This window comes from Micropterus salmoides, unplaced genomic scaffold (genome assembly GCF_014851395.1).
Source record: "Micropterus salmoides isolate LMB-PRFRI ecotype aquatic unplaced genomic scaffold, ASM1485139v1 Ms_hic_scaffold_15, whole genome shotgun sequence".
NCBI lineage: Eukaryota > Metazoa > Chordata > Actinopteri > Centrarchiformes > Centrarchidae > Micropterus > Micropterus salmoides.
In genome coordinates this window covers 6,206,034-6,221,256 of record NW_024040596.1, presented here as the reverse complement: position 1 = coordinate 6,221,256, position 15,223 = coordinate 6,206,034, and positions in this window count along the sequence as shown.

Here is a 15,223-nt window from a genome sequence, read left to right as displayed (position 1 = left end):
TGGGTCTGACATGAGCCTCTCTCACACACCTTGTCCTCTGTTCAGTGGAACATTGTTTACCTAACAGGCAGGCTCTCTCAAAAAGCAATGAATGCATTATCTTTTTACAGAGACAGGGCTGCAACAAAGGAAATCTAGGACATTGGTTTCAACCAGATGAGATATGGTTGTCTATAAACACACACACACATTACATTACATTTAAATTTATTTATTTAGCTGATGCATTTATCCAAAGCCTCTGGAGCTCTCACACCAAAGGCAGGCGTCTTATCCATGCGCCATCACCACCCGCTTGGTCTCGGTTATGGCTTTAGTAGGGATAGTATGCTTGTGAGGGTACTTTGTCATTTAGCCTTGGCAATCTTGGTGGTTGTAGTTGGGCTGCAGCTTAGTTATCAGTCGCCCTTATGTTGATTGATTCTGTGCTGTAAGGGCTTGTTGTTACTGGGGATGATGATGATAACATCCGCTGACCTGTCATCCTGGCTCCCCCTTTTATCATATTTTTAGCATATTTGTTGTACTTCATCAATCTCTAGTTGTGATAGCAGTTGCCGTTTGCGGATGTTATAACACTGAGCTAGGAATTTGTTCTTTGTCAGTGTTGATGATGGGTTTCGAAGCATCCCACAGTCTCTGCATATAACCTTTCTCACTGGGATTGCTTGTATAGTAGCACTAAATCAGATTAGGGCTGGACAATATGGCCAAAAATGTTATCATGATAAAAATAAAATTTCATATCATGCAATATCAATAATTGTCAAATCATTATTTCTTTCGAGTTTAAAGGTTTTTGCTCCTGACTGAAAATTGAAGAAACCAGCTGGTTAATTATGTGGTTCAACTTTCTTTTATGGTCAGAATGTGACAAACACTTGATGCCAAACAGTGGATCACTGAACAAATCTGAGAGAGAACATTCAAAACTATTATGAAATTTTTTTTTTAAACAAATATGATTAGTAAATCTTTTTTCAGTCCCCTTTTCTCAACAAAATAAATATTTTAATATAAAAATTAAGTGCTAATTTGTTCGTGATTCCAAATTACTTAAACCAAATATTTATTATATATATAACATATATTGATAATGAGGAAAATTATATTGGGATAATTATCATTATTGTTTTATTGCCCAGCCCTACATCAGATCCATATTTTCTGCTCTAGTCCATTAATGTCTTGTTCCAGTAGCCCATTTGTCGTGGACCTTGCCTAAGGGTCCACCTGGATACCCTGCCCAGGATTTGAGCCCGCAATTACCTGTACCAAAGTCAGTGGGAAACAAACAAAGTGACTGTGTGAGCTTACATCAAATTGCAACACGTGAAAGAACCAAAAGAAAAGATCAGTATTTCTTCTTTTTCTTTTCTTGTAAGTATAGAACAATAGCAAAACATAGTCATCCTCTCTCTCTCTCTCTCTCTCCCAACACAGTGTTTTGTAAGATTAATTTATATAGATTTCATAACCAGCTTTTTTCATGCAAGTACAGTCTCCGCACTGTAACATTACACTTGGCCAAATATAGTATCCTTTAGCTGACTCACGGCACACATACCTGCGTCATACAACTGAATGAATTGAATTTGCTCCCTCAACACAGAACAAAGTAGTGATGGGGGTTTTCCTGGCGTGCGGTGTAAGACAAGAAAAAGAGGAATATGTCAATGAAAATATCTCCTGTGGCTTTGTCCAGTGTAAAACTAGCTTGGCTCTGTTGGAGCAGTAAAAGCAGTGATGCCCCAGTTTGATTGTACTATTGATTGCACAGCGGGTCTTATTTAAACCAAATGACAAATAGCGGTGAGTACTGGCCTCAATCTTTAGCCATTTACAATGTCGTTGTTGCTTGTCGATCCAAGAGGTACGACAAGAATGAGTTCTGAAGTTAGTTCTACAACAGTTACAAAATGTATTGTGTGCAATAAAATAAATAAAAAAGAAAAAAAGAACATGTTAACAGCTGGTAAACCTTGTGTGGGGGATGCAATAATTAGTTGTTGTTTGACTTGAGCTTTACTTAAATATAATTCACAAGGAAGTTACTGCTTCTAGTAAGGATCTACACAGCCTCTCCATCTGCTAAAGGTCTTGATATCTACTAAACTAAAGTCTTCACATCCCACAATCACACCCAAAGTACAACTGAAGTTTGTAAAGTGTGGTACGCAACCACACATCACTCTGCATTTATTTCTTCAACCTGTTGGCATTTTATTCTTTGTTGTTTTTACCTCCTTATCAAGCTGTTTCATGTCTATCCATGCAGCTTGCTTGACATGCTACAAAACCTTTTTTCTTCAATCATCATCGTCTTTCTGCTGCACTGCTCAACAGTAGCAAAATGAAAGTCATTAAAGATGTCACTATCAGTGTATTTATTATATCCTTCTGTCAGTCCTTGACTGACTTTTCACTATACTTATATGTGCACGACTAAAGCCCTTTTTATTGTGTTTCTTTATGTTATGAGATAAAATAATGCATCTACATCAGGCTGGGTGTGAGTGAACAGCAGCAAACACAGGCACCTGCAGCCACTGTGCTTTGTAAAAGGCTTTTAAGGACAACAAAAGAGGGTGACTTTTATTATCAGAACACGAAAACAGGCTGGTCTGTCTCAGTGATTGTTTTTTCTGTATTTATAAAGGGCCTGTTCCAAGAAACAGGTTCACCGAACCATCTGAATAACTTTGTATGTACAAAAATAGAACAGGTCATTTTACATTTGTCTAAGATACCAACTTGAGGGACTTCAGGGTATTACTACCATGATTCTTTAACCAGGTCATCTGATTTGCAAGGTTTTGTCCTGCCTTATTCTGTATTTGCTGTATTTGCACATTATGTTTGAACTTCATATGTTTGTTATGTTCCTTCATGATATTCTGAAGTCACTAAAATTTAATAAAGCGTGCTGGGGTTAATAGAAATAAACATTTTGCTTACAGGATTTTTGAACTTTTTATTATCAATCATATGTTAATTATGTTACATTGTATTATTAATTATTGTTTTTCTAGACTTATTTTAAATATAAACCATGTAGTTTAGAAGGAGCGTTTTATGAATAAATAAAAGGAATTCAAACAGCTTTATAGCTGCCACACAGTTATCAGAGTGAGCAACAGTCCCCCTGGTGTAGTCAGGAAAGAGCAGTGGCATCTTAAGTGCTGTGAGTTAAAAGATTTTGACATTTAATAAACCAGCTATTCCCTTGAATGCAGGGCCAATGAATAGATGGAATAAAAAGCTACAAACCAGTAAGATAAATGATTTTGTAACCAACTTCTGACACAATTGACAGTAATACAACCTGGAAAATGTGTGAAAAGGGGAGTTTAGCCAGAGGGAAATGCAAATGAAACACTTGGTGAAAATGGACATACAGTGAGAAGCTATAGTAATGACAGGTTATTCCAATTAGGTCATCGCCAACTTTGTCAGCAGTGAGATCGTTAATCAATAAAAGCAGATATGTTGCGTATGATTGGCTGAAGAGCTGCAAAGACTCCTATTATGTCATGTGTTTTCTTTTATATTACACATCAGTCAATTGAAAACCACAGGCTGAAAAAAGGACAAGTTAATGTTAAAAACCACAAGAAGTGAAGTAAGACATTTTAGAGTATGTGAATGAAGGCCATGGGGTTTAATGTCAGTAATAGAATAAGGACAACATGAGTCAGTCCATCTCTGTGGCAAATTATATTTACATGCAAATTGACCACATGCCAAAAAATATGAAATAGCAGAAGGATTCAATGGAAATACAGAAAGAATAGTAGCCTTAAAAAATTTCTTGTCCCTTATTGTAAAAAAAATTATCTCAGCAAGCCACACACTTTCTCATCCTCAGCCAGCAATAATAGCTAATGCGTTAGACATGTTTCTGATCTAGGGAAGTTCTGGTGCTCATTTGAATAGAGAATGATTAAGCATTCTTCTTTTTAATTTAATTTTGTACAAAAGAAGGGGAACGGGTTGCATTAAGGACATCTGATTTAGTAACTGAAACGGCGGCCCAAAAAACAACATTTAAATGGGAGCTATACGTGACAAGACATTGGGGGTGCAAACAGGAGGGCGAGATTAAGGTAATCGTAGATAAAATGCTTTGAATTTCGCTAAGTGAGGTGGTAATATCATCATTCTGCTTTTTGTGGAAAATGAAGCTCTCAACCAAGCAGTCAGAACAGCATCCTTAAGTATTGTTTTTTTTAAGATACCTCATCAATAGATATCACAGCCTCTGCTCTCTCTCTCTTAATTCTCCTTTACCTGCTCAACTCTGTCTGTCTTCCCTCTCCTTTAACTCACTGTTTCACCTTCCCCTTTTCCCTCTTGGTCTAGACATACTGAAGAGCATTGTCAAGTTTGTGGATGATCTCCTGAACATTGTGGAATCATCTGACGGTTTTTGTGCAAACTCTCCAGGCAAGATGTTTTGGGGTTTTATTCTGCCTCACACACTTCTGTCTCAGCTCTCATGGTGACATGTACATGTAAATGCAATAGACTGTGGGAGCTGTTTTGCTAACTGCATTTGAATAATGTCCACTTTAGAGCAGGTTAAGTGTTTGAAAATGAAAAGTCACATGCTGTTTCATTTTCATTTTTATATGGTCCTAGAATGCCCACACAAGTATGTGAAAATGAAAATTGGAGTATTGCGTTGTCATTTAAACGTATACTGAAATAACACATACATATGTGTTACATGCATGTGGGGCGGCTGTGGCTCAGGAGGTCGAGCGGGTTGCCTGTTAATCGGAAGGTTGTCGTTTCAATCCCTCCGGGCTGCATGTCGAAGTGTCCTTGGGCAAGAAACTGAACCCTGAATACCCCCTGGCAGCTGTTCCATCAGTGTATGAATGTTGTGAATGTTACTTTCTGTTTGAGCACTTAGGCTCAGTGTGTGAATGGTGAATGCAGATGCAGTGTAAAAGCACTTTGAGTGGTTGAAAAGACTAGAAAGGCGCTATACATATATGGAGCATTTACATTTATAATGCTATTGGAGTTACATTTTCATTTTCAAGTTTGCGTTATAATATGAAATAAAACTTGAGTCGGATATCTCAGTTAATATCATATAATTATTGTATTTAAAAGTACATTTGAAGTGCAGTGAAGTAGCATTAGATCTAATTAAAATAGGGAAATGTTATCGTAATATTTGCTAACTGAATATTCTGTCAGTAGTAATTATATGACATTGCTGATCGCTTCAAAAGCTCTTTTCAAATGCAAGCCTCTTGAAAATATGTTCAAAGGAGAAGAATCATTTGTCAAATTAACACTCCAAACTCTCTTTCTCAGTCTCACCCCCGCCTCCTTTGAAGGACTACAAAGAAGAACTACGGGCACTTTAGATTAAAATGGAGGGCAGAGAAAGAGAAGGGACAAATGAGGGATGACATGATTAAGGAGATGTGTTCTGATAAACTCCAACTGCAGGAACAAGTGACTCGCTTGGAGAAGGATGTGAAGAAAGTTCAACAAGTCAGATCCGGCAATCCCGATCAAAGTAGTAGTGGCTAGTTTTAACCCAGAGAAACTCTACCATGATGATACAGTAGATAAAGAATAGTGCAATTAGAGATGCATTCAGATGGGCCAACAAAACTTAAAGTAACATGTACACTAAAAATAAGGAATATGGATGACATTGTTCTTTTATAATGTTTCTCATTGTCTAATCATTGTCAAATCCAATTGAAAGTCCAAAATCAGCAATGTTTTATCTTGTCTCTCAAATTGTTGCAGGCTAATGTTACCCAGACATAAGTTTCCAAAATAACAATGTCCTTTGAAATGTACAACCTCTGCTCTTTGACTGTTACTGTCCACTAGGCTAGACAGTGGTGTGAGACAAATATGGAACCTTCTACATCAACCATCGACACTGATGGGTGGTTAATGTAACATTGCATCTGAATCGAGCATCTTTGAACCAGCAAAAGTGATGTTGTTTGTGTGTTTGACAGATGAAAATCAAGAGGACCACCCACTGCCACCCATGGATGGATTGCCTGACTTTAAGGGGGAATTAACACATTTGTTTATCACTGTCATAGCAACCTATCATTCAAATTTCATTGATAGTGGTTGTTTGTTCAATCATATGGTCAGCATACTTTGAGACATACCAGTTTCTCGACATATTTTGATGTGATGCAAAGAGGTAAAAACATGTCATATCTATGACAGCAATCTTGAGAGTGGTGTGAGATCCTCAGCAATTCTTTAACTTATTTTTGTTCTTCAGCAGCTTACTGTATGTTTGTGTTTCACTTGGACCATGCAAAGCACTCTGTTGATCAATATTATATACTTGTTTTTTGTTGTGGTCTGTTGGTTCTCCTGTGATAGGAGATGTGGACAACTAATCCTTGCTCAATTATGGGGTTCATGGGTCCCTTTGCTCCAGCCATCCTGATGTAACTGAGTGAGGTAACCAATTAGTTTCAAGCTCTCATATCACTTAGCCTACTCAGTAGCACTGCCCAGTGAAGACCTTATATGCTAAATTGCTAAATTTTGGAAATGCACAAAGATCAGAAAGTGTGTGTATGTGTTGGTGTGACCGCCCACTCTATGTTTCTGTGTTGTGTAAAGATAGAGTGCTGGTGTCCTGTGCTTCCAGGCACCGTAGCTGGGAAACTGAGGCAAAGGCAAGATTACATATTATTTGTGTGCGCGCGCGCGTGTGTGTGTGTGTGTGTAAAACACACATGTAAAAAAAAACCTTTGCAGACTGTCTTTGCCAAAGTAGTGTTTGCTTTTGTTTACCGGAGAACTCACCCTGCAACAATCTGAATTCTTCTAGTTTGAGTTTTCATTGTCCCTTGAGCTAATTAGTTGCTTACATAATGTGATTGTTATGATGTCACTTGCATATTGTAAATGACATTCATGTTGAAAAAAGCAGCAGATTTTAAATTCCTGTTTTGAGTTTTCAAACTGAATGCTGATCATGATAGGGAGTGGAAAGGGACATAATTGACACACATGGGATTAGTGACATTGGCAGTGATTTGTGGTCCTGTTCAGCTCAGTTGGAAAGAGCAAAGATTGTATTCATCAGTTCTAAAATGGTGAGAAGTCAGTGTATTGTGAAGGGATTTGGGAGTCCAGAACAAATCTACAAAAGTGGTAAATAACAGAGTAAGCCTTGTGTTGGGGCGTCAGTAAGCTCTGCATGCTTACCAAATGCGACACCACAGGGTTGAGCACGCATGAGCACCGACGCCCCCTGTAGCAGGGGCAGCACATGATTTTCACGCAAAATGCAAATGGAAAAATTCATGTCTGAAACTACTATTGCATCACCCAATCCATGTCACACACCTCTGTGAAGCTAGGAGGCTCAACTAGAAACTCAAACCAATTTTTATCCACACCAAACACACATCAAACACCAAGCATCTAAATGAGCTTATATCACAACATAAATCGCTCTGTGAACACTGTACATGGCTGCAGTTATTGCCATCCAGATACCTCTCATCCCATCCTACACCACAGTCCGACCACTCTAAAGAAAGCTCAGCTCCAGCTCTGATCAACTGTGTCACTCAAATCACAGAATTATCCAGATAATAATAACAACAAACGCACCAATACAGATTTATAGTTACAACTACTGACTTACTTTTGCCGTTTTTGCTGTTTTCTGTCCAAAAATGGTTGTTTTCTGTTTCGTTTCTCTCGTCAAAATGAAGGAGGGAGTTGCTTTGGAACAGACGGTCTTTATCCTCGTCTACAGATCGACCCGTAGGAGCTACACAGACATCCAGTATATCAAACGATTTGTCTGCTCAAGAGCTCACTTACAGTCCTGAAGGATCTGTTCTCAAGTTGTGGCCCTGCAAAACATGGAGTGCTTTTGGTCATAGGAATGTAGATCAATATTCACTGTTTTGGAAGCTTTATGTTATTTGGAACGTGGTTGTATGGACAGAAATACTGTTTTGAAGTAAACTCCTAGCAGTAAATATGGCCAAATCATGGACATTTGCCTGGTATATTTTTGAAAAATTGCGTAATAACTGTATATTAGTTTCTTTTCATCAAATGTACGATATTCTGTTGCAATATAATCTACAGGATGATGGTTTTGATGGTGATATTGCTATTAAAATATAGATTTTATACCAGGCGAGGATGAAAATATCATATTTTAATTGCATTTACTCTTAAAAAGAAAAAAATAAATAGGTTAATTTACAGTTGATTCATATTCCTTAGTTTCTGACCTGTCAAAGGAGAATTATGCATCTAGGCCTAATGGTTGAGGAGTTATTACTGATTTTTTTTCCTGAAAGTAGGTGTCTGTTTCCAACAGGTTAATAAATCATCCTGCTGCCTGCTTCATCTGTATTTTGGTCCAATCCTGCATTTCCTGAGCCGTGACAATTAAAGAAGAGAGAGGAGAATAGGAAGTGCACTACACATACTGTATTGATTCTGCTATTTCTTTCAATGTAACATGTATTGTTTCTTAATGAGTCCTTAAATACGCTACTACTACTTGTAAAACCAGGAAAACAACTTCATAATAGTGAATTATATACATATAGACCTACTTCTTTCTTATTATTATGAGACACTGCTGGTTGGATAACTGGCTTATTGCAGTTAAATCCCTAATTGTATACATTATTTGTCCATGTGTTAAGTGTGGAGTCCGTAGAGAAAAATCTCCTAGTGTGGTGCTATTCACCATCATCACACCATAATAGCTTTTTATGTTTCTCGTGTCTTTATGTCATGATTTGATAGGTGATTTTAACACAAAAAGCAGCATCGGCAACATCCGTCATCTTCTATGGTGATGAATTACTCCTCATCTCTGCTGCATTGTATGTTTTAATTGCATTTAATGTAAAATGTGACATCAGGCTGAGTCCATTTAAATCCTGAGAACATTGACACACTTCTAGCAGAAGACAGTGTGTGTGTGCTACAGAGCTTTTGTTTCATCTCTTGTCTGTGTTTCCCAACTTTCATCCTGGACTGTACCTTCATTCATTCATTCACCTAGCAGGTTCTCACTGTAGCACTTTCCAGATCACGAGCTACTCGTTATTACTGCAACAAATCAATACCTTCTTTTCTTTACTCTGTGTAATACAGCCACCGAAACTCACTCATATAATGTACTAACAACGAATCACTCTTGCGAAACACCAGGTTATTTGCTGTTAATGTGGAGATTAGAACAATGTCAGTGTGTTACAATGAATAAGAATGTCACTAACCAAAAGCACCCAGATGGGTTTATAACAGTTATTCCCTGATTGTATAAATTATGTGTCATTGTTGGCCTTAAACAGATTCAGACAGCACTAAAGATGTACTGGATTAAAACAAGTGATTTTTAGGATCCTGGTATTTTTTTATGTGCACCTGTGTGTGTGATGTGTCTATGGCAGGTCATTTCAACATTCAAATGCTGACGCATACAACCTTAGTGAACGATTTTGAGCATTCATAAAGTGATGACTTATCAAACATATACTTTAAATGATTAAATGTCATTCACTTTTGTTTTAGCACTAAGAAGCTGGCAACACTGACACACTGCTTTTAGAACATAATGGTTTGGTGATATACATAATTGTGGTGCCTACATTTGGCCATTCATTATTTACCAGGAGTGCTGAAACATGTAATTTTCCTAAATTCTACCAAAATCCATTACTAGCGTACAATTTGTTGCAAATGGCATACATGTGTGATGGGCCAGAATGGTGAGATATGTCAAAAAAGAAGTGTTCATGTGAACTGAATGATGTGTAGCTGGGGAATTCAGCATTCAGTTGCACCCTACCTGTAAGTAAACCTCTATGCCTATAAAAAGGTGTCACTCTGACAGTTCCATACAAAATCATGAACCTCTGCGTAAATCTATGCTTGTCAGTGTGGATACCCTTTTTCACCCCTGTGCAAGGAAGTGTAAGATGTTACTTTGGGAACATTTCAGTATACTGATGCCAATGTGAACTTGCTTTAGTTTAGCAGACAGAGAGTTGCAATGGTGTGTCCATATTTTCCACATGCTGAAACATTCAAGATCAAGCTACACTATACGACCAAAGAAATGTAATGTATGCATACTTAGTGTACTTTTGTACACACGTTGAGGCTGTTGCGTGGTTTGTGAGGTCCTTTTTCTCCAAGTAAGGGAAAATGTATGTTGTATTATAGAATGATATTCTAGACAAAACAAACCGTTTTGCGGGAGGCCCTTTTCCATTTTAACATGACAACACCCCCGTGCACAAAGCAGATCCATGAATAAATTTTCATAATTATGTTTATGTCAATCAGGTGTATGATTCATGTGTTGGACTCTTAGAACCACACCAGACTGAAATCATGCAGCTTGGGCACAAAGACACAATTTTGAAGGTTCATATGGCTGCCTCAACCTTATCTCAGTGCAGTTCTATACCATGTTCCATATGGCAGTGTTTCTTTTTCTTAATTTTTTGTACCTATTTTAATTAATGTGTATTCTCTTACTGTGACCAGCAAATGCATAATGACCACACATCCCTGGGCTTTGAGGTGCAGCACCAACTGAGCTCTGATGACTCAGCAGATCAACTCTACAAAAAGATTAAACCAGCCTCTTGTGTGATGCAAGAGAGTCATGTTTTGGAATGTATTACTGGACAGACATTGTCACAGCTCGGAAAACCAGTTTGCCATAGTTCTTGGAAGTACGCTATGGAATATTTATTTCCTCAGTATTAAACTTGAAGCATTAAAGAAGTACACATATTCTACAGTGGTTAGAGGTGGCTGTGGAGAAAAAAAATGCGTATTGTCATCAAGTCGCAAAAAAGTACAAAACCTGGCAGACCAGTTTTGAAATTAATGAAGGCACTGCTTTTGTTTTACTTTTTGGGAACACAGTTTTGATTGTTATTATGTCCTTGAAAATACCTTTGTCCCTTTACTTTTTTGGTGTTTAGTAGTTTGTTAGTTCCCCCCCTTTCATTCAGACTTCCCAATAAAATACATACTTGTCAAGGGAGAGGTGTAATCTGTTGCCATGTTCATTGATCCACCAGCAAGTTTGCTTCCTCTGCTGTTGCAGGGTAAAGGGGCTTATCTGGATGTTATCCACAAGTACTTTGATTCCAAGCTATATGAAAAAACGCAGCATTGGATAGACCCTGTGGAGACAACGCAAGGGGAGTGAGTGATGGATCAAAGGGTTCCTTCATCACTTCACACAAACGCTCTGTTCCTCATATGTCCTTTAAATTTACCCTTGTGTTTTGTTGACTTTTGCTTTACTACCTCATTTTAAAGCCCACCTCATGCATTTGTAAAAATAATAACTGCAAAACAAACCATTCATCTTCAAATAATTTTTCCTTCTCCCCTGATCATATTAAACATGTACAAAAGGATTAAAGTAGTAATCTTTCTCTGCCACAAACTGGGTTTACACATTTCATGAAGATTACAAAACAAAAGCAGCAACTACATTTTTGGGTGTAACTCCTTGATTAGAAAATTGGCAAATCGATATCCACTGTTACTCTGCTGAAGCTTCAGTTCCAATTTGAGCAGCACGTCTTGTCCTGAACATTTCAGGAGGTTGAGGGAATAGATGCTGTTCTGTCCTGGCTGAAGGTGGAGGAGAGGCTGGTGTTCAGTACTACTTTTTTCTGGAGCCAAATTGTCTTTTCTTTAACCAGCGCTAATAAGCGCTATTACAAAACTAGACACATCATCAGTCCACATTATAAGGTAGCTCTTTTGTAATAAAGAAACAACCATTTAAAGAAAATGTTTGTTTTTTTTTACAGAAAGGCCATTCATTAAAATTATGTATCCTTCTTTATGAAGAGAATATGAAGATCCCTTTTAATATATTTGAATGAGTCATACATAGATCCAAGGCTTTTCTCATATAGGATTTGTATAGTTTATGATGACAAGAAAAAAATAGGGAAGCATTTTGGTCTATTTTGTGTTTGTAGTGAGTGGGCATTTAATTACAATATGTATGCTGCTGTACTGTTGATTATATTTCAAATGCATTCTGTATATTGTTTTATTGTATTTAATTACATGTTTTATGTGCAGTCTGCAAAGCATGTGTGTACTATTAATTTAACTTTTGTTTTATTTACATAATAATAGGAGGTTGCTGTAGCGCTTATTCCCTGCAGACCACTGGAAGAGCATCTGTTGCACGGATGAGAAATAATGGGGATCCAAATAAATAAACATCAAATCTAAATAGACTTACTTACTGTGCATTGAAGTCCCTCAGCTTTTCACACTGTAAAATTAGGGATGCATCATTTAATTGTATTTCCCCTGTAATTCAGCATGTCATGTTAATGTTCGGTCTGTAGGAGCAGCAGAGCAGCATTAATGTGTTGTCCTGGTGTTTGCTGTCACCGTGTGGTGACTCAAAAGAAGTGCATGTGGTTGCCATTTACCTCTTCACGTGGTGTTAGTAGTGTTAGAAATTTCAAAACTGTTTTTGAAATCTGTGGTGTGGCGTAGGTTTTTGTGGGATTATCTTTCCCATATGAAGGTCCCACTGCAGTTGAGGCCTTAGCCAATGGCTGTTCGTTCCTGACCCTCAGGTTAAACCCTCCACTTCAGATCGAGCCCTTCCTTCCCCATGCAACCTGATCTCACAGTAATGCGAGGTCGTGGTGGTCATTTCACGTCTGTGAGATCAGGTTATGAGTTTACCTGTGAATACACAATGGTTAACATCCTGATTGAAAAACAGGTTGGTGGGTTCTCTACAGGATCAGTTTTGTAATTAGGAAAAGACTCCTCTCTTCTCATCTTGTTCTCATTTTTGCCTAAAGACTATAGCCTAACCCTAAGTGTCCTTATTACCCAGAGCTCTAACGTGACCGGACAAAAAAGGAGCTTGCTTGGAGAAAAGCGAGGATGTTGAACTACCTGGTAAATTCTGAAAACATTTGAGATTATGTGTAATATGTGTAATTTATTCCAGCTATCGGTTGTAACTCACTATGAAACAAGTTAATAAACAAATCAAATCAGGAATCAAATTCACCAATATTTTTTTTTACAAAAATGGCTAGCATTTGACAGAAGATATAGGCCTACTAGGTCATTACAGGTTACAAATGTAGTTTGTGACCTGTTAGTGTAACTGTTTACGGTCAACAGTGACGTTATTTTAGTTTCCTTTAGTTTGAGTATTATTTACAGCTATTTGACAGTTGGCCCCAAACCAGCTTTGCATTTACAAGCTCACCTCTGACAAGAGAAGTAAATTATCCAACCTGTACAATTTTGTAGTGGCAAACAAACTATGTTTCCATGCCGCTATTTCTGTGATGCAGTATTAATTTAACAGTACATTTAAAATTTTTTAAATTATTTATTAGTTTATTTGACAGGACAGTGTACATTAATTAACATTGTTGCAAATGCACCAGAATTAGCCAAAAGGCTATTTTTTATCCATTGTCCTTGGACAGATCTTAAAATTGTCTACCTAAAAAAACAACAATAAGAAGATTACAGTGAACAATACAAATATAAAAGAGCAGTAAAACAGATATAACTCTTCAAATCCTGTTGATAAATACAGTATAAAATTTTTTTAAAAATGATACTACATATTGACACAGCAGAGACACAAGTGGCAGCACGGTTGGGTTGGGGGAAGATACATATTCTTATTAATGCTGACATGTCTGAAGTGTTATGAACCAGTTTTTTAGATGTTTTTTGAACAGAGTGTATGTGGTGAGATCTCTGATATTCTGAGGGACAGAGTTCCACTCATGTGCTGCTGTGACTGAAACGGCACTCTGACTAAATGCACTTTTCTGCAGAGGAACAACACAGTCTCCTTAGGCCGACCCTCGTGTTACTCTCTGTGCGGTGTTCCTGATGTTTACAAACTGACTGAGTGGAGGAGATGACAGACCATGGATGAATTTGTGTAACAGACAGAGGTTTGAATACTTGATGACATTTTCCCAACTTAAAAGCTTATGCTTTTGTAAAATGGCACAATGGTGATATCTTGATTTTTTGATTTGATTGTCTGTTTGTAAGGTGACTCTAAAGATTTTAGTGTTGTTTTGTTTGCCTGTGACCAGGTTGTAAACAGTAAGTGGTGTGAGACTGAACCATACATGAACATTTTAGCTGCCTGAAGTGACAAATGTGATCTTATGGACCGAAAATTTGCGATATTAAATTTGACTCAATTGCAGACCTTTTTTTATCTGTGATTTAAAAGTTAGTTTAGAGTCTGTTAAGATGCCTAGGTATTTTAATTCTGACACAACTTTTATTTTTTCACCTGTCACATAAATATATCATTTATATTTATTGGACGCTTTTATCCAAAGCGACTTACAATTGCTTTTTATGTCAGAGGTTGCACGCCTCTGGAGCAACTAGGGGTTAAGTGTCTTGCTCAGGGACACAAGGTGGATGGGTCACAGTGGGGGATTGTCCATTGCGCCCCCACCACCCCAAATATCTGCCTGATTATTTGCAATGTTTGATTTAGAAAAGTACATTGAAACTGTTTTATTTACATTAAGTTTTAAGCAGGATTGGTTTAGCCATTCAGAGAAATGGGCCATAGACTGTGTAAGTTTTTCAGCAACTTTTTGTGTTTTTACCATGGGTATAAATGACTGTATCGTCTACGTACATCTGAATATAGACGTCTGAACAAACTGAAGGGAGGTTGTTTATATAAAGTGAAAATAGCAGAGGCCCCAAAATAGAGCCTTGAGGTACCCCATGTAGACATGACGAGGGGCGGTGAGTGGTATTCACTGATCCTGACTGACTGTGAGCGAATTCAGTAGATAACAATGTAGTATGTAGTCATATGTGCACAGATAACATTATGGATGGCTTTATCCACTTTGTTCTTATTGGGGATTTCCAGTACCAGAATTGGATTTGTGAATGGGCTGAAAACACTAAATGAATACATTGTACCAAGTTTACTTGCCATAAGCATTGCCTTTGAGTATGCATTCACTCCTCCTTCGCTTCATTTGCCACATAATGGGGATTTGGTTATAGCGTGTCTGTTAATGATGAACTGTCCAGGGTATTTTACTATGTCTCCTATATAGCATTAATACCACTTAATAATAATAATAATAATAATAATAATAATAATAATCTTTATTTGTAGAACACTTTTCAAATA